Below are 25,391 nucleotides of genomic sequence, written 5' to 3'. Positions count from 1 at the left end.
GAAATAGCAGTAGCTCTGGCAAAGAGAATAGGTCCTAGCATGCAATAACAGTGTGATAATATGATAAGGACTATTAAACTGTCAGAAGGCGATGTGGTGATCAGATGACCCACAAATACCGGTTGTTTTGAATGTACTTTTAAGAAAAAACCTATGTGGGAACTATCAGCAGATAATCAAGCCCCAAAAATATCTTCAAAACTAATATGAGAAAGTTTTTGCGAAGCTAAAGCTCAAATACTTTACCAAAATCAACTAAAGTATTTACTTTTGACCCCTGTTTGGGAATGGGATTTTCCGTTACACAACGGAAAACTCAATTCAAACCTTAAAGAACGCTTTAAAGACAAGTCAATGAGAGTTAAATGTGGTGCTATTTTTCTCATGAAGGAGAATGCACTTTTGGAAAAAAGGTTTCCTCTTTTCTCTGCTCCCGAGGTGCTGCAGAAAACACGCAGCACACAGGGTCAAAGACAGGCGTGACCTCTGGAGGGGAAGAAAATTTGAGCAGACCACGAAAGACCATTAAAAGTTTTATGGCCTCAGCACAGAGGAAGATCTGGAGATTTTAAGGAACTCTCCCAAAGCATCCCCCACCCCAGCACAAGGGAAATAGTGTTCCTCTCACCAATGAATAAATCAACTCTTAACCAAGTCGGATCTAAAATAGACATAGCTCCAGTTGTTAAGAAAAGAGGGAGATTCAAAAAAGTATCTTAACACCAGAACAATAATATCAAATATCAAAAACCAAAATAGTATGTTGAGACCAATTCTCAGAAACTAACAATGTGGAGATAAGAAGAAAGCTTGAGAAGTTCATCTAGCCACGAATGATTTTGGAGGAGGTGTGGAGATAAGGAACCAGGGTGATAGAAAATCTGTGTTATTCATGTCTATGACTTGATCAGGAACAGAGGGAAAATTATCACCTGAAGAGAAGCATCTTGCACTTGCATTCAGATTTTATCCAGCCCTGAGGGAAATGTCTCAAGGTACCAGAATGTGCATATACACTCTTTATTTTTCAATATCTGAAGCTACTAAACAAACTGTTCAGGGAGCAAAAACAATGATGAGTAGAAGGAGAAAATAGAAGATGATAATGTCTGATCCAGATGTGGGGTGCAGAGGACCACAGGAAGTAAGCCACAAAGGGAAACATTGAAACCCTTACAGAAAACCGCTACTCCACAGATAACACTGTTTACAGAGGGGAGTTTGCGAAAAGGTGACCAAGCAGCCACTTGGGCCTTTATAATGAAAACTAATTCAGGTGAAGTACTTTGCAAGCAAAAGGGTGCAATACCAGGTACAGCCTGCTGAGGAAAAGGCCATTTGTTGAGGGACTTCCTTTTGCTAAAAAAGGAAAAATAGCACACATCCGTATTGTTACTGATAGTGATTATTATTAAAAAGCGGGTAAAGAAGAGCTTAATAATTGGAAACAAAGGCAGTTCAAAAATGTGAAAGGTGAAACGCTGACACATGCCCATCTATTGAGGGTCTTATTGCAGAGTTAAAGGCAGGCATGTAGAATGGAATCATGTCCGTAGCCATACAGATAAGATATCATTTAACTATCAGGGTAATAGAGAAGTTTGACCTTGCTTAAAGCACGGGATGAGTTAACCACCGGACTGCCATATTCCCTAGAATATGGAAAAAGGGTGGAAGCATTCACGTACCACCTGAAGAAGCTCCTTAGGTTGTGCGTGAATTACACAGCAGTTTAGGCCATGTGGGCCTATTTCAGATGAGGAAATATTGTCTCCACAATAAAATCCTCTTACCAAAACTGCGATTGCACCTACAACACACATGGTCAACATGTCTTCAATGTGTAGAGGTAGATGGGTTTAAGAAAGTTCATCCTGAGCATCTTAAAATAATAGAGGAAGGACCACTAACCATTTTTAGTGCTGACATAAGCAGGTCCTTTTCTGACCCGCACTCCCAGTGGGAATAAGTATTTCCTTGTGACCTTTGATAAATGGAGGGAGTCATAAACATGTCTATCCTCTGACCAGAGCAACTGGAACACAGTGTCTGCTAAAATGGCGGAACATATAAGTATTTTTCCTAAAAACTGAGAAAATAGGAATGGATAATGTCACTCACTTTAAAAATGAGAACGTTTTTGTCACCCTTGCAGGATAAAGGAATCACACCTATCTGGTCTTTACCATAGAAGTATCAGGCATTAGAGCCAAAGAGTGGAGTATAAAAAACTGTAAAACAAATTGGGACATTCCAATCAATTTGACAAGGCTGAATATATTCCTATAAGTATGGAAAAGCTACCTAGGGCAAAGGTCAGGTCATATCTAACTATCACACCTTTTCCGTTTAAATTCAGAAATCGTGTATGGGTGACCAGAAAGGGGCAAAGTCCAGAGAAGGGTTAGCTTAAAACTAAATCAGAAGGTTTGGATACAGTGAAGTCAATTTCTGGGAAAGTAGTTTCACTCCAGAGGAGAGGACCGGTTCACCCGAGCCAACTGAGTTTAGAATCCAGATAGGAATATGACTGCGGCCTACCCATCCACTATTGATGCTATCAGTCTCACATCACATGACATGTTTTGCACACACACGTGGCAGTTAATGTGTTTTCTTCCACAGGAGAGGATGGCTTTTTGTGGGATCTTCCCGCAATAAGTTAGAATTTGTCTTGGTAAAATTCTGTGCCAAGGGATATTTTATAGAGCAAAAGAGGGAATTTAAATCTGAGTAACAAGCAATAGCTCCAATGCAAAGGATTTAGCAGTAGAACTGTTAGAATCTATAGTGAATTATGCAAAAAGATGGAAAGACGAAACTCTGTCTATTTAGCATATGGATCATTAGAGCTTGGATGGAGAATACCTCAGTATCAAAGAGGAAATGGAAAATAACCTTTATATTATTTTTCTCATTGTTTTTTAACTTTACACTATTAGTTTTCTTTTCAGTTATTTTTAATTGATATACGCTCACACCCTAAAAAGAGTATTCATTTAAATTAGATTTTTTGAATACATCTCTCCTTCTTTTTTGCTGGTTCTCACACAGCATGAAGGTGTAGGGCTGTCAGGTCGTTAAACTGATAAGAGTAAATTATGGCCCAGTGCTTTCTGCCATTAGAGGCCAACTGAGTAAGAGGAGAAACAATCACCTTGCTGTGTATAGAAATTACAGAGCAATATGGAATACACGACCCTCTTGAGAAAACCCTTGGGGAAGTTTTTATTTTAACTGAAACAACTTTTTATGAATCAGAGAAATGATTTAAACTTGAGTTTAGCTATATTGTTGAGATTAATACCTCAGCAATCTACCAAGAGGATTTGAACCTGCCTAGCGGGGAAACTTCAGTCACAGTGCCTCAAGTGAAGCCAAGTAGGCTACTGGACCCAGGAAACCTGTGCAGAAGGACCGGAAGGGGCAAGCGGTGAAAAGGAGGAGACTCGTAAGAGAAAAAAGTGATCTGATTCAGAGGTCTCCCCGGGTGCCCAAGCCAAAAAGATGTCCTTGCTGTCAATAGACATTCCAGAGGAACATGGAGTACCAGACCCCTTGGAAGGATTCCTGGGGGAAATTGTTTTCAATTGAAACAATTATTAATGGATCAGCGGCTGAGTCACCTATGACCCCGCCAGAGAAGGAGGAAGATTCTTTCAGCTCTGTGGGACAGGCTGCATCTCTACCCGCTGAGCCACTCAGATCGCAGTGGATTTCCCAGAAAAGGATGACGACTACCTGATAACTGCATGGTCAGATATCAGACGCCAGGTAGCAGCAACCCTACCTACCCCCTGCCACTGGTCCACTTCACCATGACCAACCCGGTGACTTCGTGCTGGTCAAGGACTTCCGGAGAAAGAGCTGGAAATCCAACCGTTGGCAAGGTCCCTACCAGGTGCTCCTCATCACCCAGACAGCGGTCAAGGTCACCGAGAGAGCCACGTGGGTCCACGCCAGCCACTGCAAGGTCGTAGTCACAGGCCAGGAGAGACGGTAGAAACAGACGACAACAAGTGATGTGTCCTAGTCACCAACGAAAGACGACAACAAGTACCACCAGCACCACACTGGCACCACATACACCTAATCTCACACTGCACACACAGGATGTCATGAGCGAGTGCCAGCTAAGCTGTTTCATATGCCTCTGGTTCCTCGTTTGTGCTATCATTGTGTGGGGACTCATTGACCTTGTCACAAAGTCATGAGCGATTATTGACGAGGTCTAAAAAATCCATAACAACTGTCGACCGAGTTATCTGGTTTTCGTTTGGAGATGTCGTCCAGCGAAAAACTGCAACCCCTCCATGGTCAGGGTCAAGGATATACATCAGATAGCAACATGGATTTAGGAGTCTACAACAGATGGGCCCCTCGCCCAAGGACATTCCTGTACGGTACTATGTTTTCGGTGTTTTTTCACACCAGGTTCATCAAAAGGTCGTCCTGATTACACATACTGAAGAACTTTTCATGATATTGATGCGTGGAGTTTTACGGATGTAATATGTATGTATTTTTACGATTTTATCTGTTGCCAGTTTGATAAACTTTGCGTTTGAAAAGAGGGTGTTGAGATCTTCATATGAAGTGGATACTTAAAACGAAAGTTAATTGAGATCATGGTATGAAGTGAATACTTAAAAAACGAAAGTTAATTATAAATCATACATGATCAATCATATTCTTGTATAAACCCATAATGAGAATGCTTCTTGACGGTTTTTGAATATGTATCTATGCTTACAATTTTTTCTGTTGCTATTTTGATAACTTTGCGTTTTGAAAAGAGGGTGTTGTGAGTTTTCATAGTATGTTTAATACTTAAAAACGAAAGTTAGTTATAATCAAATATAATCAATTATATTCTTGTATAACCCACAATGAAAATGCTTCATATTTTAGGTTTTCTATAGTTACAGTATAAACAAAACAAAGTGGGTTGTTTAGGTTGAGTTTTCTTCCTCTCCTCTGGCAGCAGTCCAGAGAGAGGGGGGGGGGGCTTCACACTAAGGGGAGAAACATTAGAGGCCAAAGAGAGTTCATGTCCTTTTTACCTCATATGAAAGGGTGTCTTATCCCATAACAGCTGTGGAACATGTTGAGGCATGTTCAGCCTTGTACATTATAGGACATGCGCAGTTATTCACAAATTAGGTATAGAGGAGGAGTTTGTTTTTTTGGGTTTAGGATCCAGTTTTTTTTAGCATAAAGAGACTGGTTTTTTGAGAGAGCGCGAGAGAGGGGGGGGTGACCCCTGGTAGACTCTCTCCGGGTAGGCTGTGTGCTTCAGAGCTGGGTTAATAGCTCTCGGTAAGGTCCTTCTAGACGGGGTAAATATCTCTCGAATTTATTGGTTGTTGGCTGAGTGGAATGATTTGATGAGAGATGTGTGTATGAACCTTTATAAATACCGCGACCTGTGGGGAAAATCTGGTCCCCCGAAATTTGCGGACAGGAATGGGTTTTTGAGTGTTAATCCGCCGTCTGTGTCGGAAAAAGTGTATGAACCTTTATAAATACCGCGACCTGTGGGGAAATCTGGTCCCCCGAATTTTGCGGACAGGTATGGGTTTTTGAGTGTTAATCCGCCGTCTGTGTCGGAAAAAACGGTATGAAACTGATGTGAATAAATGGGTGAATGGAAAGTTGAATGCGCTTTTTATTGTCACCGGTCTTTTTACGAGGAAATACCTCTAAATTCTATCGGGAGAATTTTAAAATGTCACAACTGAAATGGGCAGTTGAAATTAAAACATTTTGGTAATAAATGTAAGACTGTGAATTAAAGTTTCATTTGAACATGATCACAGCACGGTTTTTTTGTTAGTATGATTATAATGTTGTGAGAGAGAAGGTAAAAACCCTGTATTAGTTTGGACCTATTTTTCTTCAAATAAACTGAATCCCACCTGTTGGATTGGGATCCTTTAAAAGACACCTGTGCTCTCCTCTCCTGCGTCAAAGGTAAGATTGCACCCTGCCACACACACTTAGGTAGGAGCACACTCCATTTACTGATATCAAAATCCTTCGGGATCGCTTAAAACAGATTAAAAAAGAGTTGTCTGAATTGAAACAGCAGTTAATTGAACCTGGTTCTTCGGGGGGGTTAGGAAGAGGTGAGATCTTGCTGACGTTGGTGGATCTGAGCCAAGCAGCAAACTTACATAGACTCAATAATCTTCGGAAAGGTCAATTAGGAGGTCAGAGTAATTTACCGGAATAAATTATCAGGACCTCTCAAAACTCTAAACAGTAGTTTGTTTAGTATATGGCCATGTACAGGCCCGGTTCCAGAACAAAATGACTCAGGGTGCCTCTGAGGTTACAGGGGGCGCAGCAGTAGGTTTACATGAGTAATAGTGGCCGGCAACAGCAATGAAAAATAGCATTGATGGTCCCCAATGAACAGATTATGGCATTTGTTATGTTTTGAAACCAAGCAAGTGAGAACATTTCAAGTGAGTTAAAAGTGCAATCCTGAAATATTTCATATAGTCCAAAGTGGACTGTGGCAAAGAAAAGCACAAAAGCTTCAAAACTCTACTTATAAAACAAATAAGAATATATTGTAAATCAAGGCAAATATGATTTGAACCAGCTCATGGTTTGAAATGGCAAACATTGAAAAGCAAAAGTATTATTAAAACCATGTACCAAATCATCACTTTGGTCCCATCATATACTCTGGGAAGAGAATATTTACTGTGCTTGAAAACTGGTATCACATCATCATGTGAGGTTGACTTTGTGACCTGGAGAACATTTCAGCTGCAACATTAGCTTGTTGATAAGCTTGGAATATGAGATCTTTTTGTAGCCATTCGTGGTGAAGGCATCTGTGCTATTGTATGCATTATGTTTGACCCAACATTTCTACAGGCATGGCAGAATATGGCACTATTTTCACATGAATATTCCATTGTCTATTTGTATACCACGAGCTGCAAAATGGCCGCCTAACCCCACTGTACATGCGGGTAGTTCTCAGAGTTTTGCACAATCAGTACTGTTTTAAGCTGTACTATCTCAACACATTTTAATAGATTGAGTTTTTTTAAATATGGGAGTTGTGTGTTCATATTTACCAACACCACAGACTATTCGTAATACTTTTTTTTGGGATGTTATTATTTTTTGTAGATTGTTGAGTACGTGTTTCCCCATATTAGTTTCTAAGGGAGAAATAGACTGTTATAAAGAGTATATTTTCTTCAAGAATGTTCTTAGTATGATACAAAATACCTGTTTTTGACAGTTTAGTCTGTACATAATTTATATGGTGCTTCCAATTGAGTTTTTCGTCAACAAGCAGTCCTAAAAATGTACATGCACCAACTTTTTCTATCTCTGTATTGCAAATCCGTATAATGCAGTCATTTCTACTCTCAGACTTTGTATTGAATAACATGTAATTTGTTTTGGCCACATTAAGGGATCATTTATTAACTGCAAAGCAGTTACATAGTATTTTTAATTCTGCATTCACAATTTTAACAAGATCGCCAAGATTATGATGGGAGCAGAGAAATTCAAAGTTCAGGTTCAGCCTTAATATATTTGGGGAGAATTAAAATGAGCCGTCTTCATTTGTAGACAGCCAAGCCCCCTCCTGTGTTCGCAGTGGCGTTTTTATATGTACAAAAGTGGTGGGCCACAAAAAACGTAGATGTCTATATATAAGCTTCTGCAGTGAGGTTCATGGCTGGTGAGGCACTGGCACTGACTCTTCAGGTTTACAAATATTATATTTTGACGTAAATCAAAAAAGAATAATATTATTTTCAAAAGCTTTTTTTGTCTGATGCTTCGATTAATTTTAAACAGACAGTTCAACAAAAGGATACCCAAAAAATGTAATTTTATCATTTGAATTGTTCTCTCTTAGTAAGATCCCATTTTCAATAAAATTGCGGTCTTACCTTGACTTGAAGATGAAGTCCATTTGCCTATCCTTCTGGACAAAAATCTCTATTACTTTTTTGTAAAAGTCCTCCTTATCTTCTTGTAGTTTCAAAAGTCTATCATAAATCTAATCCATAGATTTATGATTAGAAAATTATAAAAGTAGGGTAGACATGTGGATACTACGTTTCCCACAGATCTTATTTCAAGCTATTTTCTAAAATCCTATGGAGAAATATCATTGCTTTTTTGTGGAGGGAACCCATGCGCAGCTTACTTCCTGGTTTTAGGACGCGTCTCTCTCCTCCTCTTCACACACCACACTTTTCGCGGCACACGTACTTACAGCCAATCAGCTCTGAATTATGTGAGATGACGTATGGTGGGGATGGCAGCTTTATGCCCCTAGGGTCATACTTTTTTTTGCCACACACATTAAATAGGACAATACTCTGAGCATGCGCAGTGTAGTTTTTATGGTCACCGTTCACTTAGACAGTGAGAGGGAGGGGCATGATCGGGTTTTGTCCCCACATGGCTCTAAACAGCTCAATAGGCACACACTGTAGACACTAATTAGAAGAACACAGACTAAAACAGCAATGTACAGACGAATCAGATGATTAACCATGATCTTAAAATATATTTTATATATTTTGTTATTTATTTTTTGCATTTTTTTGTAATCATTATTTGTAATACTTTCTGCTGACACTAGGTGGGGCTGTGCCAAAAATTATAAAAGTAGGGTAGACATGTGGATATTATCCGACTGAACAAAACGTGCATTTATCTAACAGGTTCGTTTTCCACTGACCTTATTTCGAGCTATTTTCCAAAACCTTGTGGAGAAATCCCATTGCTTTTTTGTAGAGGGAAACCGAGCGCAGCTTACCTCCGGGTTTGAGGACTGCAATCACTAAGTTGATGCGATTTGATTGGATTGTGAGGCAAGGGAAGCCAGCTGCCTCTGGCTTCCCTTGGCATGGCCCTGACCAATCACAGGTTGGCAGGGGCATGACGTGAGCCTTGTCTGATTGGTCAATCCCTCAATTTTTTTCACCAAGGGAAGCCAATTTCGGCTGGCCTCCTCTCGCAACAGAGAGTGCAATCTACTGTTTCACCATAACATCTAGAGGGGCGCTGTTTCACTCTTTTTAAAATACTCAATGAGAATGGGGGAGAGACGGGCCGGCAGCAACACACAACTAAACGAAGTGTTTTTATTTATTTATTAACATTATAACTACATTCCGAAAAAACAGGGGAAGCCTGGCTTCCCTTGGCCTCCAGGATAAAACGCCACTGCTCTTAATTTTGCTCTCAAAGTGCACCAGATTGATGCTTTTAACTTCAATGTTTAAAAAAAAATCTTCCCGGGAGAGCAAGCCCCCGGACCCACCTAGAGGAGGTGAGGACCCCCTTAGAGGAGGTGAGGACTCCCCTAGAGGAGGTTAGGTCCACGGTGTTTACATGCTTATTTATACAATATGTGTGCTTATGCTAACATCATAAGACAAAAGTTGGTTTGTAGTGAGAACGCGCTAGAGTGAGGGGGGCCCCCAAGCCAAAGCTCGCTTAGGGCCCCCAAAAGTCTAGGGCCTCTGTGGCGACAAATTGTTATGTAACTGTTTCTTTTCAATTGTATTGCTTTTCATATAGTCACCTGATTCACAGATAATATATCAGAGCTTTACTTGATGTTACAGGTAGCTGAAGAAACAGGGAGTTCTGTTCAGAAAAGCTTTGTCTCTTATTTTTGAATTGCATCGATTAAACCGTTATAGCAGTCGATTCATTATTTTGGAGAGAAAATAGTGGACTTTACCAGAATATTAGGCTGGGATTTTTTTTATCTCATCGTTTATTTGAATTTGGTCAGCGATGTAACTTACCCCTCTTCTTTGTCATTACACATTTCCAGACAGCAACATTTTAAACCGAGTTGTTTGAAGTACTTTCATTTACTGACGGTGGGGGCGCTGCATAACTGCGTAGCCTGCATTAAACAAACAAAAGAAGACGACATTATTTTTATCAACAAACCTCCGCAGTCCAGACTTGTACCGGAGCCGGAGGAGTAATGAGGTATCTAGAGATGTGAGTCCAGCGGGCTGCTTGTGTTTCTGTTCCTCACAGGACATCATATGACCCGCAGATCCCGTGTGAACGCTCTACGTTAGTCAGTGGACGTCCGACAAGAAGCCCAATCATTTATAATGATTGGTTTAAATTGGTTATTATGATTGGTTATTGGTTTAAACTGCGTGAATAAAATAGCTAGAGAGCTAAAGTACATTTCGTTCATCCAAAGGCACACGGATAACCTTGTGCTTTTAAGGCTTATGTAACAAACTGTATATATATATATATAAAGGATTTTGTAGTATCAATCGGCGAGATGCGACCAGCAGCGTGCAGAAGCTCTTCATGCCGAGCACATGGCAACTGTAATGGCGGGATGAGCACATGGTGAGTGTTGGGTTGGGGGATGCAGTGCAATGGTGTGCAATGAGAACCAAAAGGCTGCAATGATGATCAACTAGACTAGAGTCTCTGATAAATCATGAAGATATCTTCACAGTGCTCTGAGTATGCCCAATATGAACTGTAAACAAAGTGCAAACATTAGAACATGTTGTAATACTTTTCTCTAATCTCATCACCAGGTTTCTCAAGATGTTGGAGACTCTCTCTTAGGTAAGTGTGCTATTAAATCATGTTTCCTTTAAGCTTCTGCTATGTGGGATGATGATTTCATAGACTAGAGTCTCTGACAAAAGATGAAGATGTCTTCACAGTGCACTGACCACATAACCACACCAGTATGTTGAGCCCACCTACTGCTTATCATGTAGACTTGTTACTCTTTTTTTTTAAAGCATGGTTGTTGTTTAGTTTCCCTTATCTACACAACCACTGAGTTATTCCCAAATGACCATGAAGATAAATCTGAAGCGTAAGACATGTGTTTGATTTATTAAAGGCAGTTTCTTATGAATGCTGCCTTTTTTGAAGTGCTGTCACACTTAAGAAGCCTCAGGCTGTAATTTGTGTTGCATCATTTCAGTGCAACTTAAACAGTGGCAGGCATTCACTGGAAACCTGAGGTTTGCCTCAGCCAAATTACAAATATTTATATAACTTTTAGCCGTATAATTGTTTTTTATATGTTGAGATAATGAGTGCGTCTGTTTAGTGAACGCATTTCGTAGGGCCTTAAAAAAGTCGTAACTGGTGAAATTCCTCTACTGACCCGTTTGAGGTGTGATTGCAGTAGATGGGCTTAACATCATCAGGTGTGTTCTCTAAACGTCTCGTTGTTTTGCCATGTGCTGGTACTGATGTCCCGTTGCCTTGCAGCTCGTCCACACACTGATGGAAGGAGTTGCTGGGACATATCCGCATCTCAACCACAAACCTGGATGCTGACTCCAAGGCTGGAGCTCTACTGAGGGTGAGTGTAATAATGCAGTATTGTTGCTGGGCTTTATTAGAAAGGGTTACATCTGGGACTGCAGTGGCTCATCATAAATGGACCATGTGATCTTGGAATTGTATGACCTTGGCTTGATGGATCTAATGGGACTTGGAAGAGCTTTGGTCCGAGATGGTCTATGATGATTCAGTTTTTTGGTTCAACTGATGCAAACTGAAGTTTACTCGCAGCGCACTGAGACACTCGGACTGTTCAGCTTCTGTTGAGAATGTGTGGCAGCCATTGGTTACTGTGATGGAGGGAGAGCTGACTGCAACATGTGCTCTTTGTTCTTTAGATCTACAACGAGTCCCAGCGTGGAGTTTACTACGCCACATCTGCAACCACACAAACCTGGATGCTGACTCCAAGGCTGGAGTTCTAATGAGGGTGAGTGTAACAATGCTGGGCTTTATTAAAAAATGGTTGAATCTAGGACTGCACTGCCTCATCATAAATGGGCCAGTGCAGTAAATATGACTCTGGCATAATGGATCTAATGGGACTTGGAAGAGCTTTGGTCCGAGATGGTCTATGATGATTCAGTTTTTTGGTTCAACTGATGCAAAATGAAGTTTACTCGCAGCGCACTGAGACACTCGGACTGTTCAGCTCCTGTTGAGAATGTTTGGCAGCCAAACACAGGTCACTAACTGTTTCGCTCCGACAGGTGTGACTGAAGGATCTGGATCTGGAGGACGTGCAGACGCATGAAAAGCCGGGTGGAACAGTTCTACTGGGCTCTGCAGGGGCATGGAGTGAAACTCTGACTCTCCTGTCCTCCGTCTTGTTCTACAAGGCTATTCATCTCAACTGTTCACTACATTGACATGAATTTGTATTTGAAGAATTTTCAAATAAATGTTTGACAAAGAATGGACACTGCCTTTTTCACACAAATATTTATGAGACAAACTAAGCCCATATGGTGATGGCGAGATGAAGCCTTACGGCCCGTCCACACAGCGGCGTGCGTTGAAGCTTCAACGCTTCTTCCCATTCACTTCTAATGGGGTGACGTCACGCTTTGCCGAACTGCCTTGTGGTTCCGTCGCTTCGCTTTGCTCGCGTTGCTCGCTTCAAAAGTTGAGAAAAGTTAAACTTTTGAAGCTTCGACGAAAGCGTCAGCCAATCAAATCATATACCAGTACAAGCTCTAGCCAATCAAACTGCGTGCTTGTGTGTCCGGGGAGTGAGATTCATGTGATTGGTCGAGTTTCAGACACGCCCACCGGCAAGCTTCAATGCACAACGTGGTTTGATTGGCTAGAGCTTGTACTGGCATATGATTTGATTGGCTGACACTTTCGTCGAAGCTTCAAAAGTTGAACTTTTCTCAACTTTGGAGCGAAGTGACGGAACCACAATGCAGTTCGGCAAAGTGTGACGTCACCCCATTCAAAGTTAATGGGAAGAAGCGTTGAAGCTTTAAAGCACGCCGCCATGTGGATGGGCCGCAACACGGCGCAGACGGACCCGGTGGAATCCCGGGAGAATAACTCTAAACAACGAAAATCATATTTTCATGTTAACAATATTGTTTTTAATCTAGTTTAATGATTGTGATTGAAAAGCCTAAGGAGACTGGCAGGGGTGCCGCCAGGGATTTTGGGCCCCATGAAAAGATATCACATTGGGCCCCACCACTAGGCCCAGGCCACGCCAACCAAGCACAATGCTGTAACCACACCTCCAGAACCCAACCGACTCATTTATGCTTTAAATAACTCTACCTGTACAGGCTTGCATCTATCTTGTAGTCCAATACTAACTGCACAATATTTACTGACACTGAGCGTTGAACATATAACACTGCAGACGTGCAGTGGAATTCACTATTTTATATAACACTAACATTCCTGACAATAGATCTTAATAGTCATCTTTTATGGTGTACATGCCTTTTTAATAACATTTTTTGAATGGAGCATTCATAAATCAAAATAAATATAACTTAAATATACATGACCTCTTAAATAAAAATAAAGTGAACATTAACACCAATATTATCATTTATAAAATGCTATAACAAAAAAAATAACATAAGCAGCAGATTTTTTATTAAATATACATACCAACTACAAAATAAGCAGGTATTAAAGTGTAAACGGACAATAAAAAAAGAAATGGAAGTGAAAAGGCCTGATGGTGGTGCTAAATCAGAGCCTATTACCTGTTCTCAGTCTTTTTCTCTTCATGCATCTTGTGTGTAGTGATCCAATATCATTACCATAGCCTTGCCCTTTAACAGTTATTACAAGCCCTGGCTCAGCCTTACTCACCAAGAGCCCAGCGCCTAGCCTTCTTACAGGCAAAGTCACTGATCAAGTCCTTGAAGTCCAGCTTTCTAGCCAACTGGCTTTCAATGGACAGCATGGCAAGACTGCAAAGCCTTATGGGGGGACAGGGCTGCTGAGCCTAGAGATGGATCTGTTGGTCCTGGCACCAGGGGAGGGACAACCAGTGGTGTAGTGGGCGTTGGATGCGGGGGTACGCCGTACCCCCACTTATTTGAACTAGCATGATTTTTTTAATAGTCTAATAAATATAAAATCATTGCCACTGTTATCAGTTGCAAGTGTGTAGGCTATTTGTTGTAATAATGACGAAAACATAATAGGCAGATTTCACAGTAATTATAATAAAAACGTAGCTCAAGCATTTATGCAACTTGATTTGAAGCGTGTGTGTGTGTGTGTGGCTGGTGTGTGAGGGGCAGCACCATGTGCGTGTAGGGTGACCAGGTGTCCCGCTTTGTGCGGGACTGCACACACAGCATTTTTATTATTTGTCCCGCATCCCACAAATTGAGACCATGTCCCGCATTTGAGTGACAGTCGGCAAAGAAAGGCCGGATCGGTTAGCTGACGGCCGGCACCGCCCTTTATTATTATATTGTCTAAACGGCATCATGCAAGTTGCGCTGACAGGCGACACAGAGGTCCACAGTGTACCCCCCCGTTGACAGTTCACGAGCGCGTCCATAGTGTCTCCCGTCCAACCCGCCCCGTCCACCCAGTAAAAAATTCCCCACTACACCACTGGGGACAACTGATTTAGTATGAATAGCTGCTAATAATGTACCTGCTAACCCAGCTAAAAGAGGAGTGAAATGAAAAACCTTTTCTGTGAAGATATTAACAGTACTTAAAGGTGGGTGGGGTAGGTAATTTTGGAGAAACCAGCTCGAGTGCGCTGGAATTTGAAAATACACAACCGGAAAAAATCTGCCACTTCCTTACAGAGCCCCTCCTCCAACACACACGAACCGACCAATGAGGGCACCAGATAAGTTTGTGCACAGATGGAAGGCTGACAGGCAGGGAGGCCATCCAGTTATTTTAGCCGGGCCGGCTAAAATGATTGGTCGTGCTTTTTACAGCGCCACGGTTTCCACAGATGAATTTTTAATGGATTTTTTGTTAAAGCACTTAAGATATTCATTGCTATCGGGATGTTAAGAGCATTCCATGGAATATAACAAAAAGTGTATCTCGAGCCGGTTTCTCAAACTTACCTACCCCACCTTTAATGTCAGCAAAACATTACAATTATTATTTACAATGGACTACGCTTAGCTAACAGACTAATTTCCACCACTCATGGACCACACCCACCTTTTCTTTTGAACAACTGGGTGACATACTGTCGCCCTTCAGTCCCTCTTTCTTGTCTTTCTCTCCTTTCTTTTCTTTCTTGAAAGCCTGACTTTGTTAGTCGTTGAGACATCGTACACTACACTACTACTACACTACTTTTAACTTCAATATTAAAAAAAAAAAATCTTCCCGGGGGAGCATGCCCCCGGACCCCCCGAGACAAGGTTAGGTCCACCCCCCATATAAAATCATGTTCAAATGGATAGGATACTAAATACTAGGGCCGGGACTTTAACGCGTTAATTAAGATTAATTAATTACACAAAAATTAACGCGTTAAAAAAATTAACGCATTTTAATCGCACTTATTTTTGCACCGCGGAACGTTTCTCACTGGATGAGTTTCAGGCGTACCGATTATACTGGAGCACCAACTAACGTTCATGACTTCAGACAACAAACCACAGTGAACAACAGTGGGACATGTTGTTTTAAAAAACGGACGGATGGAAGCGTCGATAAGAGCACGGTTGTGTGCAAATTATGCAAAAAGGAATTCGCATATCACCGCAGCACATCAAGCCTCAAGTATCACCTCAATGCAAAACATATAGCAGCTAGCGTGGACGTTAGCCTCTTTTATCGCGTTCACACCAAAAAGAGCTGGTACTAAAATTAGTTCATGAGAACCTTTTTACCCCCCACGAAAGTCCCTGCTAGAGAGCAGAGAGCTGCTAGAGAGCAGGGACTTTCGTACGGCTCTCTTGTGAGAAAAGAGCTATATTTCTGATTGGCTGGGCGGATTGCAAACCACGCCCCGTAAAACTCCCAAAAAGTTTTGTGAATTTTATTATCCTCGCATTAGCATTAGCCCAGCGCAGAAACGCAGAGAGACTAATTTATGGCAACACAAAATAAAACATGGGAGTGGTGGAGATGAGGAGGTGTCGGCGTTCTGGCGATTTACTCGGAAGGCTGCAGGGACTCCCAGCAGCTTCTACTGAAGCCAGTCCCCAACTCCGGGGACTTTGGGCGGCAGTATACGCCGTGAAGTGGTTTGCGGCCTGCCAGTAAACCCAAAGCAGAAGAAGAATAAGTGACGTCAGTGGCTTCATTTGCCTAATCCACCCCCAGGTTCAAAGAGTTCTCATGAACTAAGTTCTCATGAACCTTTGTGGGAAAAGTACTGCGGTGTGAATGCGCCTAATGGCATGTGATTAAAAATGCGATTAATTTCGATTAATTAATTACAAAGCCTCTAATTAATTAGATTAATTTTTTTAATCGAGTCCCGGCCCTACTAAATACATTTGCACACATCTTGTGTCCATATTTTTCTGTTTTGGTGGTCATTCCACAAGGGTGTGCGGGGGGGGGGGGGGGCCGCCAGCAAAAATCTTGCCTAGGGCAGCAAATTGGTCAGAGCCGGCCCTGTCGGCGGCACTCGATGACGAAGTATGCTTGAAATAGTGGCTCTGGAGCAGCTTTACTAGACTATTGAGAAACACCCACTGTCTCCGTCCCGTCTCAGTAGCCTACTCCAGACTACCGCTGCTGTGTACGTGTCGCCCGGTTGCTCTGTCCAGACTGTATGTAACCGCCAACCGGAACACGTCGGTTTGTTGACGGCTCGGTGTCCAGCGGTCAGGAGCTCGCTCGGTGATTCGACTTCTGATGCTAGCGGGGAGGCTAGCTGACGGTCTGACACGAACTCAAGCTAACGTCACTGAAGGTGAGCGACTATCTATTATCATGCTGGCTAACGTTAAACGATAAAAAAAACACTAAAATGGTTTACTGAAAAGAGTTAGTAAGCGTTAAACTAGCTGTCATACGCTGCTAACCAGTGTTATTGTTCTAGTAAACCCTGCAGGTTAGCTAAGACTAAACTAAGACACAGTGTAACATTAGCTAAACCGCATTGATGTGGAATTGGAAGTAGTTGTTGTAACTAGTACACTTACCCAAGTACATTTACCCAAGTACTGTACTTAAGTACAATTCTGAGGGACATGTACTTTACTTGAGTATTTTACTTGTTTGCTACTTTGTTCTTTACCACTACAAATTAAATTAATAGTGTACTTTTATTCCACTACATGTATTTAATCCCTTTAGTTACTTTACAGATGTGGATGAATGATGTGAAATATAACCAAGTGTTGAATCAGACTGTAGTTCCACCTGGAGTAAATCCACCAGCTACCCTGCAGTATACAAAGTCATTCAAACTAGCTGCACCTTTACCAGCTTTGAGAACACTTTCATGATCAATCATTATAAAACATATCATATATATTATTCTGAAATGGACCAATCTGCACAGTGACTACTTTTACTGTCGCTACTTTCACTATATTTTGATGCTAATACTTTAGTACTTTTAATGAATTACATGATCTGAGAACTTCTTCCCCCTCTGCATGTACCCCATGCATAAACCAACTGTATGTCTTTTTGTTTTTTTGCAGATCTAAGGAGAGACTCAATGTGTTTTCGGAGTCTCTGAGAAGTTTGTCTAGCAACATTGTTAACATTCTGGAACTGAACCTAAACTCTGATCTCAACCTACTCACGTGTACTAGCCGGTGCTAACTTGCTCATAAGCACATTTGAAGGTAATGCAACCTTGGCAGCTCCAAATGTTGCCAGGTTGAACCAAAGACATGTAGAGGAGAAGCCTGACTTCTAAATGGCAGGAGGGGTCACCCGTGGTATTCAGCTGCACTGCCCCAGCACACCCACAGGTGTGTCTGTGGCCTGAGGACATATTTGAACAAGTATTACAACTTCAGCACTGGCAGTTCATGCATGCTTTCCCAATAAGGGAGTCAGATTAGCTGAGAGTCTCTGCATCTTAATTCAACTCCAACAAGCTCTGTGAGAAAGCATGACAGCTGTGGTGAGCAGAGCGTGGGGGTGGGTGCGCTCCTGGGGGGGCAAGAGTGCTGTGTCAGAGAATAACACAGAAGTGAGAGGGGGCCAGGAGCAAGGAGTCAGCAAACAGGGCCAGAGGGGCTGGACCTCCTGGATCTGGGGAGGGTGGAGGAGTGAGAAAAGCAGTCCGGTGGAGGAGTTCTGGGAGGCGCAGGAGAAGCTTCAGCCAAGAGAAGTTGAAGTCCTCAGTGCCAGGCAACAGGTGACCAATCCAGAGTCTAGATGGTGGAATAAGTATCTCCCAACTTCTTACATTTCATGGCCAGAAAAAAGTGAGCCAAGCAGACTGAGACAGAGGAAACGGGATGGAGGTACGAGTGACGGTGACGGGGAGGGGGACTTCTCCGACTACGGGACGCCTCCTCCCTCTCCCACACCCCCTTCCTCATCTCCTTTTCGACTCTTTGCTAACAGCTGGAAGGTGGACATCCTCCCAGAGCACTACGACATCTGCTTCAACTTCCTGCGCCACCTGTTCGATCTGTTTGTGGTGGGCTTCCTGTGGACGGTGTCCCCCCCCCACCAAGCTGATCCTGGAGGTGTTCGGGGTGCAGGGGGCTCTGAGGCTGTGGCTGCACGGCATGGCCATGTTTTTCGTGTCTTCGGTGGGAATGGCAGGGCTACTCTGGCTGATCCAGGAGTACCTCCCTCAGTTCGCCCTGATCTACGGCATCATCCAGGCGCTGGTGATCTCCGTCAGCGTGCGACAGAGCGTGATACTCGGCGGGGAGGAAGAAGAAGAAAAAGAAGAAGAAGTTGAGGAGGAGGAGGACAAGGAGACGGAGGAAAAGAAAGACAGTTTGGAATGTGAAGGAAAGCTTGTGTCTGTAAAAGACAAAGTGAAGACAAGTTAGATTTGAGGTAAGGCCCACCATTCCTCATGTCTATGTTACACTTCACCACATCACAAGTGTTTCCTTTTCTCTGATGCTTTGCGTGACATTCCACAAATGATGAACCTCTTAATAACCACCAACCGCTGAAGCTGTAGCATTGTCACTGCAGGTAGTTTAGCTCAGGTCAGTTTCCAAGTCTACATTGACTCCAAATCATCCTTCTTTAGTGAGGCCAGGTCTGGAGGCTCTCACTCCAGTTGGGTGGACCTCACCCCTCCTGGCTTCATAGAATCAGAACACCTTGATTCGTTGATGCTGATCATAGTGACCGAAATTCATAAATCAATATTTTTTTGTTGTACGTTTTTATGAAATCCCTGTACTTTGTTTTGTGAGAGTATTTCCTCTATACGGGACCTTAATGAAAATGGATTTTGGAACAATTATAATATACTCATAATGGTTTATTAGAGTGCAATATTTAGGTACTTGTACTTTAGTTTCCTTCAATTCTTTGCCTCTACTTCACTTAATTGAAAATATTAATTTAATATTTAACGAAGTAAGTGTTAATTTGACAGCTACACTTATGGCGCGTTTCCACTGTAGGCCTCGCTCGGCCTCGCTCGGTTTGGTTAGGCCTTATTAGGCCCAGCTCACTTTAATGCTGCGTTTCCATTACAGTTTAGGAACTGGGGCAGTTACTATAGTAACGCAGTGTAGGCGGAGCCGTGACGTCATCTTCAATGAGAGCCCCAGAAAAACAACACAGCCGTTAGCTCTTAGCACTCAGAGCTCACAGCTCTTCATATCTGTTCAGAAACTTGACAAAAGTTAAACAAGTACAAACCACAGACTGCCTGTGTCATGGCGAATACAGTCGCTGGTTTATTTATGTCTGTATAGGTCGTTGTTGTGAGTGTGGACGGTCGGAGCATATATAACGTTAGCTTAGCCAAGCTACATTTAGAAAACACGCATTTTAAAGGGATTTTTCGCCTGCCGTCTGTCTGCAGACTTGTCAAAGCATTAATTCATGGTTTTTACTAACCGGTATCAGTATGTTGTTACTTCGGCATCATTTTGAAACGTGTATTACAATTAATTCACGGTCAAATATGTTCATCTTGTTGTAGTTGTAGCCCCTTTGCCAGCGATTCTCTCTCTAGTTTAGCATACTCAGCCCGACTCAGCCTGGTTGTTTCTGGCCCTAGAACCACGATTTAGTCGGGTCAGAAAAAAGGTGAAAAAGTAGCTCCGGGCCAAAACTAGGCCAAGTGGAAACGCAACCAAAAACGGGCCCGCACGGCTCGGCACGCTTAAAGCGAGCTACCCACTGCAGTGGAAACGCGCCATTAGAGAACGGCCGAGGATTAGTGAACAATTTTGTTCTAAGAATTCTGAGATTGAAGTCAAAATTCTGACTTTTTTCTGGCCCTCATCCTCTTCCATATTAAAACAAAAGAACAACATTTATTTGTTCTATTCTTTTCTAACTGCCAGGGATATTCTAATTATCATGTTTCTTTAAACTCTTACATACCAAAATCAGTGTTTGGCCTTAAAAATCCAGAATCAGTCAGGGGTTATAGCATTAACTGGTAACTTTACAGACACAAGATAAAAAACATCTCAAATGCCCCTTTCACACCAACGCGTTTCCTGCTCCGGCTCCGGCTCGGAGCTGGAGCCTGAAAAGTACAGTTTTTTCCTGTTCACACCGCAGAGGCGCCGCCTCTTAGCTCCGGAATCCGGTTCACTTCCAGCTCCAAAAAATTGTCGGTCTAGAGGCAAGAGCTTCGGAGCTAAGAGGCGGCGTCGCTTACGTCTCTCTTACGTCGAGGCGGGGGCAGGGGTAGATGCTGAAGTAGATGCTGAAGACCACAAAGAAGTCTTGCATTTCGCATGTGATGTTTGTAAAGTTCCAAAAGTCGTCCCTTGTAAAGTCGTCCGATGCCTTCCATTTCGTTTCGTAAGAGGATAACCAAAGCGAACAGCGCTTCAATACAATCGGCCATTGTTGTTGTTGTTGTCGATGTGAGGGATTTCCGCGCGGTTTGGATTTTATGAAGCAGGCACGTAAACGGTGACGTCATGACGCAGCAGCGGCAGCTCTGGGCGGTGTGAACAGAGCGGGAGCAGAAAAGGGAAACTGGAGCTGAACCAGAAAAGCTCCCGCTCGGAGCTAGAAAGGGAAAAGCGCTGGTGTGAAAGCCGCATAAGTGGTTAACCAATCACAACAGAGCCAGCCAGCTAACCAATCAGAGCAGACTGGGCTCTGGTTTCAGACAGAGGGTGAAAAGAGGTTCTGCAGCACAGGCAGTATGAGAAGAATAAAGATCTTTTTGAACATTAAAGCATGGAGACATGTCAAGGTAGAGACACTACATACTGATATACACCTGAACATCAGCAGGAGAGGACTCTTTAAAGTAGAGACACTACATACTGATATACACCTGAACATCAGCAGGAGAGGACTCTTTAAAGTAGAGACACTACATACTGATATACACCTGAACATCAGCAGGAGAGGACTCTTTAAAGTAGAGACACTACATACTGATATACACCTGAACATCAGCAGGAGAGGACTCTTTAAAGTAGAGACACTACATACTGATATACACCTGAACATCAGCAGGAGAGGACTCTTTAAAGTAGAGACACTACATACTGATATACACCTGAACATCAGCAGGAGAGGACTCTTTAAAGTAGAGACACTACATACTGATATACACCTGAACATCAGCAGGAGAGGACTCTTTAAAGTAGAGACACTACATACTGATATACACCTGAACATCAGCAGGAGAGGACTCTTTAAAGTAGAGACACTACATACTGATATACACCTGAACATCAGCAGGAGAGGACTCTTTAAAGTAGAGACACTACATACTGATATACACCTGGACATCAGAATAATATGTCCTCTTTAAGTAATTGTTGGGGTAAAATCTATTGGTACAGTCTGCTTATCAGAGTGATGAGAGTTCATGTTTGACTTATGTTGATTTGATCATAGTGCAGGGTTTGCCCTTTTCTCTTAAATTCAATGTCACTGCTCTGTAAACACTTGTGAGCTGTTATTCAGAGAGCTGTGTTTCCTCCACAGGCTAAGGAGCTGCTGTGTGTCAGCTGATGAGGACCTCCAGCTGGACCACACACACACACACACACACACACACACTGCTGCCCGGCTTAATAACTGTATTGCACCTTCATTACACTCCTGCCAGTTCTGCTCATATCACTTTGTTTAACACTAATGAACTGTGTGTATGGATGTCTGTCCTCACTTGATCTTAATGCTGTCACCACAATATGGACATTACAAGGTTGAGTAACCACTACTACAACGCCATGAATGTTGAAGCAGCATGTAGGGTCAAGAAGAGAAAGCATATTGAGGAAGTGTTGCAATTCATTTAGCTAACATTTCATTTCCTGACTTGGGGGACTATGTTGTTTTCTGATTCACCCTGAGAGAGTTAGGGACCAGGTTATTGCCTTTGGTGAATTTTGAGGGAATCGACAAAACCAACACAGCCGGAATGCCTCGGAGAGAAGGAAAGAAATGTGAATCACGGTTTTTAGTACGACAGATATAAAACTCTTCAGCTTCTAAGAGGTAAACATTCAAAGTTATCCATATTAAGTGAATTTGGAATCATAAAGGTATATCCAGTCGAAGTGCACTTCAAACACTACCTGCTAAATATCATCCCATCTTTAATTGAAGCACAGAAAATAAGCATGGGTTTCTGTCCCATCTCCAGCTGGCTCCAACTAACTACCACTAGAAAACATGGCACAAAGTTGAAAGCAGGTATGAGATTGATTTGATTGTTTGTACAGAAATCCTACTACCGGACTACAAACCGCAATATTGCTTATCAGTCTGTGATTAAGATGCATCTATTTATGAACCAACCCATCAGACCTGTGACATCACATCCCTGTTTTTGGGGCGGGTTTATTCAACAGAAGGCTAACATCCAAATATGGAGACGTTCTGAGGAAGCAGTAACTACACCGTATCCAAGCCATGAGAAATGTTGTCTCTTAAAAATAAAATATATATATTTTCACACCGAAGACTAAATGAATGGAATGCGATGGGAGTCTTTTTTTGAGGAACGAGCATCTAACAGCCATAGAGGAACACTCAGCTGTGAGTGCTTCTCTCTACATATCAGTAGTGAACCCGGAAAGAGTAACCAAACGTTTTATGTTAGAAATGTAAAGTAGGGATATAAAGTAGGCACATAGAAACTGCCGGAAGCTAATCTGCATATGTTGGGCAATTTGCACAGTTAGCATAAGTTGCATTAATTAGCATTATAGCCTATAATTTGATGAATCCAGTTTTGGAGTGGTTTTGGGGGTTATTGAGGATGTTGAATCAATTCCTGACATTTTCAGGTTCCATAATGGCAGTTTTAACCAGAAAGTGGCCATACTTGTACTCCCGGTGGGCTGATCTTCATTCATTTTGGGTCGATTTGAACCTTTTAGGGGACTCAAAACTTCCATTTGTTATCCTTAACATTTCAGAAATGGATTACATATTCAATATACCTTAACAAATGCAGAAATCAGCCAAGCTATTTAACAGATATTGTCTGCATATGCTAATGAATTCTACTTATGCTAATTGTGCAAATGACCCAACATATGTGAGTTAGCCTCCTGCAGTTTCTATCTGCTACTATATTTTTCTACTATACATTTCATAAAACGTACGGGTTCACAGTGCTGGAGAGTAGACTTTATAAACGTGTTTTGTACTTGATCTATGTTCATAAGAGCTGATGGAAGACAAGAGACATTTGTTGAAGACTTGACCGTACAGTGCATGATGTACTTGACATTGAGAAAAGACTCAATCTGCTCCTTGCTCGTTCCATGAATCAGACATGTGACACATAACACCAGCAGCACGCATCCATGTGTCATGATAGTTTGTTGCCTTTGGTTCTTATCTGTGCCATGATGTTTGTTTCAAACTTGACTCATTCCTATGTGATTTCTGGACTTTAATTGATGTCATGCTTTAGAGTTAAAGGTACAACAGTGCACAATAGCATGTGACTTGTATTACACATTCTCTCTCACAGCATGTGTGTATCATTTGTTATCCAGAAAGCACCGTTTGTATCAGATGGAAGCGTTTGTACACTTATATACAATACAAGTGTAAAAATCTCATTGTATTACAAAGCAGAAGCACTCCCAACAATACAAAGTGATTTCCAGTGTGTCCCTAAGCATAACACCGCATTACAGTGAACATTACATGCTCCCCTTTTAGTTTTGGAAAGGCAATGTGCAACCTAGAGGCTGGAAGGAAATGAGAATCCTGACCCTTTGAAACAATCGCTCAACAGAATATATATTTGCAAATATTTTTGATATTATTGTTTGAGACTTTTTCAGAAACTAGAGGTGGAGAAATCAATAATGAGAATACTAGTTGCTGCCCTTTATTCAATAGAATGATATTGTTAATTAATGAATGAATTCATATCAAATGTCTTTCACTAAGAAACTAAAAATAGGCGTTCCAAAAGCCTGTTGACAGTTAACTTTGCACATTATCTGCAACAATGAAATAAAAGCATCCATTTCACTTCCTTTTGATTGGAATGATGGTTGTGTTGTGCCAAGGAGAGTACTCAGAAGATCATTAGGACCCTTTTTATTTTTTTTATTTGCTCGGATCTCAAAAATAGTTTCACATGTGGCCCTAATGCCTTTTCAGTATTTTACAAACAAAACAATAGGATTTCAAAATTGTATTTTGCTAAATGAAATTTGACCCATGTGTACATCTGTGTTGCCTTTAATTCATCACATATTGCAGTAATATGGTGAGGAAAGCTATTTAGATAAGAGCAGCGGACACACTGACTGCTGGACCACTGTATCTGTGCTGTCATTGAACTAACAAGTGAACTAACTCCTACGCTACACTGAGGCTCAATAAATATTCCCTTTATTAAACTGTCTGATTGTATTTATCTCCGACACTCTTATTTTACACACTTTAAAGGTCACCTATTATGCAAAAGGCACTTTTTGATGTCTTTTATACATACATACATGTCCCCGGTGTGTAAGGAGACTCACTAAGTGTCAGAAAATAAAACCCTTCCTTACCATCTCTAAAAACGGGGGTACAGCGGAGCTGATCCATGACGACATCACTCAAATGTGGGCTGGGTTTACGTTGAACTCCTGGCCACGTCCCAACCTGTTGTCTCCGTATTCAGTCGCTAGCTGAACAGTTGTGTTTGTTGTAAAAGTATTGTATTTCTGCTCAGTGTTGGTGTATAGACTACTGCCTGAATCTGCTTTGTGAAAGGCAGCTTTTCCTACAAATAAAATCATTTCTGATCCTAAATATCTTGGTTTCTTCTTTTCTAAGGTCACGTTGATCTGTTGTTTTACATAATGCACAAGTAAAAACATCTTATTGAAGTTTATATGCATTGTGCTTGATATTGAGGTATTCCAACATGAATGGAAAGTAATCAGGTTACATTACTTTTATATTCTGATAGTCAGATTAGGTTACTGATGACAGTTTTTTTTACAGGTAACCCTCCCAACCCTGTA

The 25,391-nt window shown here is 41.8% G+C and overlaps 2 long non-coding RNA genes and 2 other non-coding genes across 4 annotated transcripts; all 4 read left to right on the top strand.

Annotated features, from left to right (window-relative positions):
* The first annotated feature begins 9,957 nt into the window (after positions 1 to 9,957).
* Positions 9,958 to 12,272, top strand: LOC117539123. Its single transcript, XR_004567945.1, has 5 exons — positions 9,958 to 10,386; positions 10,584 to 10,614; positions 11,278 to 11,371; positions 11,691 to 11,782; positions 12,063 to 12,272. It is a non-coding gene; the product is annotated as an uncharacterized LOC117539123 (long non-coding RNA).
* LOC117539140 lies at positions 10,442 to 10,509 on the top strand. The gene has a single exon (XR_004567953.1). It is a non-coding gene; the product is annotated as a small nucleolar RNA SNORD52 (small nucleolar RNA).
* Positions 10,659 to 10,726, top strand: LOC117539136. Its single transcript, XR_004567949.1, has one exon. It is a non-coding gene; the product is annotated as a small nucleolar RNA SNORD52 (small nucleolar RNA).
* Positions 12,273 to 16,435: 4,163 nt separating the features above from the next.
* LOC117539118 lies at positions 16,436 to 25,176 on the top strand. The gene is made up of 3 exons (XR_004567944.1): positions 16,436 to 16,723; positions 17,463 to 18,789; positions 21,886 to 25,176. It is a non-coding gene; the product is annotated as an uncharacterized LOC117539118 (long non-coding RNA).
* The last annotated feature ends 215 nt before the right edge of the window (positions 25,177 to 25,391 follow it).

This window comes from Gymnodraco acuticeps, unplaced genomic scaffold, assembly GCF_902827175.1.
Source record: "Gymnodraco acuticeps unplaced genomic scaffold, fGymAcu1.1, whole genome shotgun sequence".
NCBI classification, from domain to species: domain Eukaryota; kingdom Metazoa; phylum Chordata; class Actinopteri; order Perciformes; family Bathydraconidae; genus Gymnodraco; species Gymnodraco acuticeps.
The sequence above is the reverse complement of the archived record's forward strand: the minus strand, read 5'-3'. Positions and strand labels throughout refer to the sequence as shown.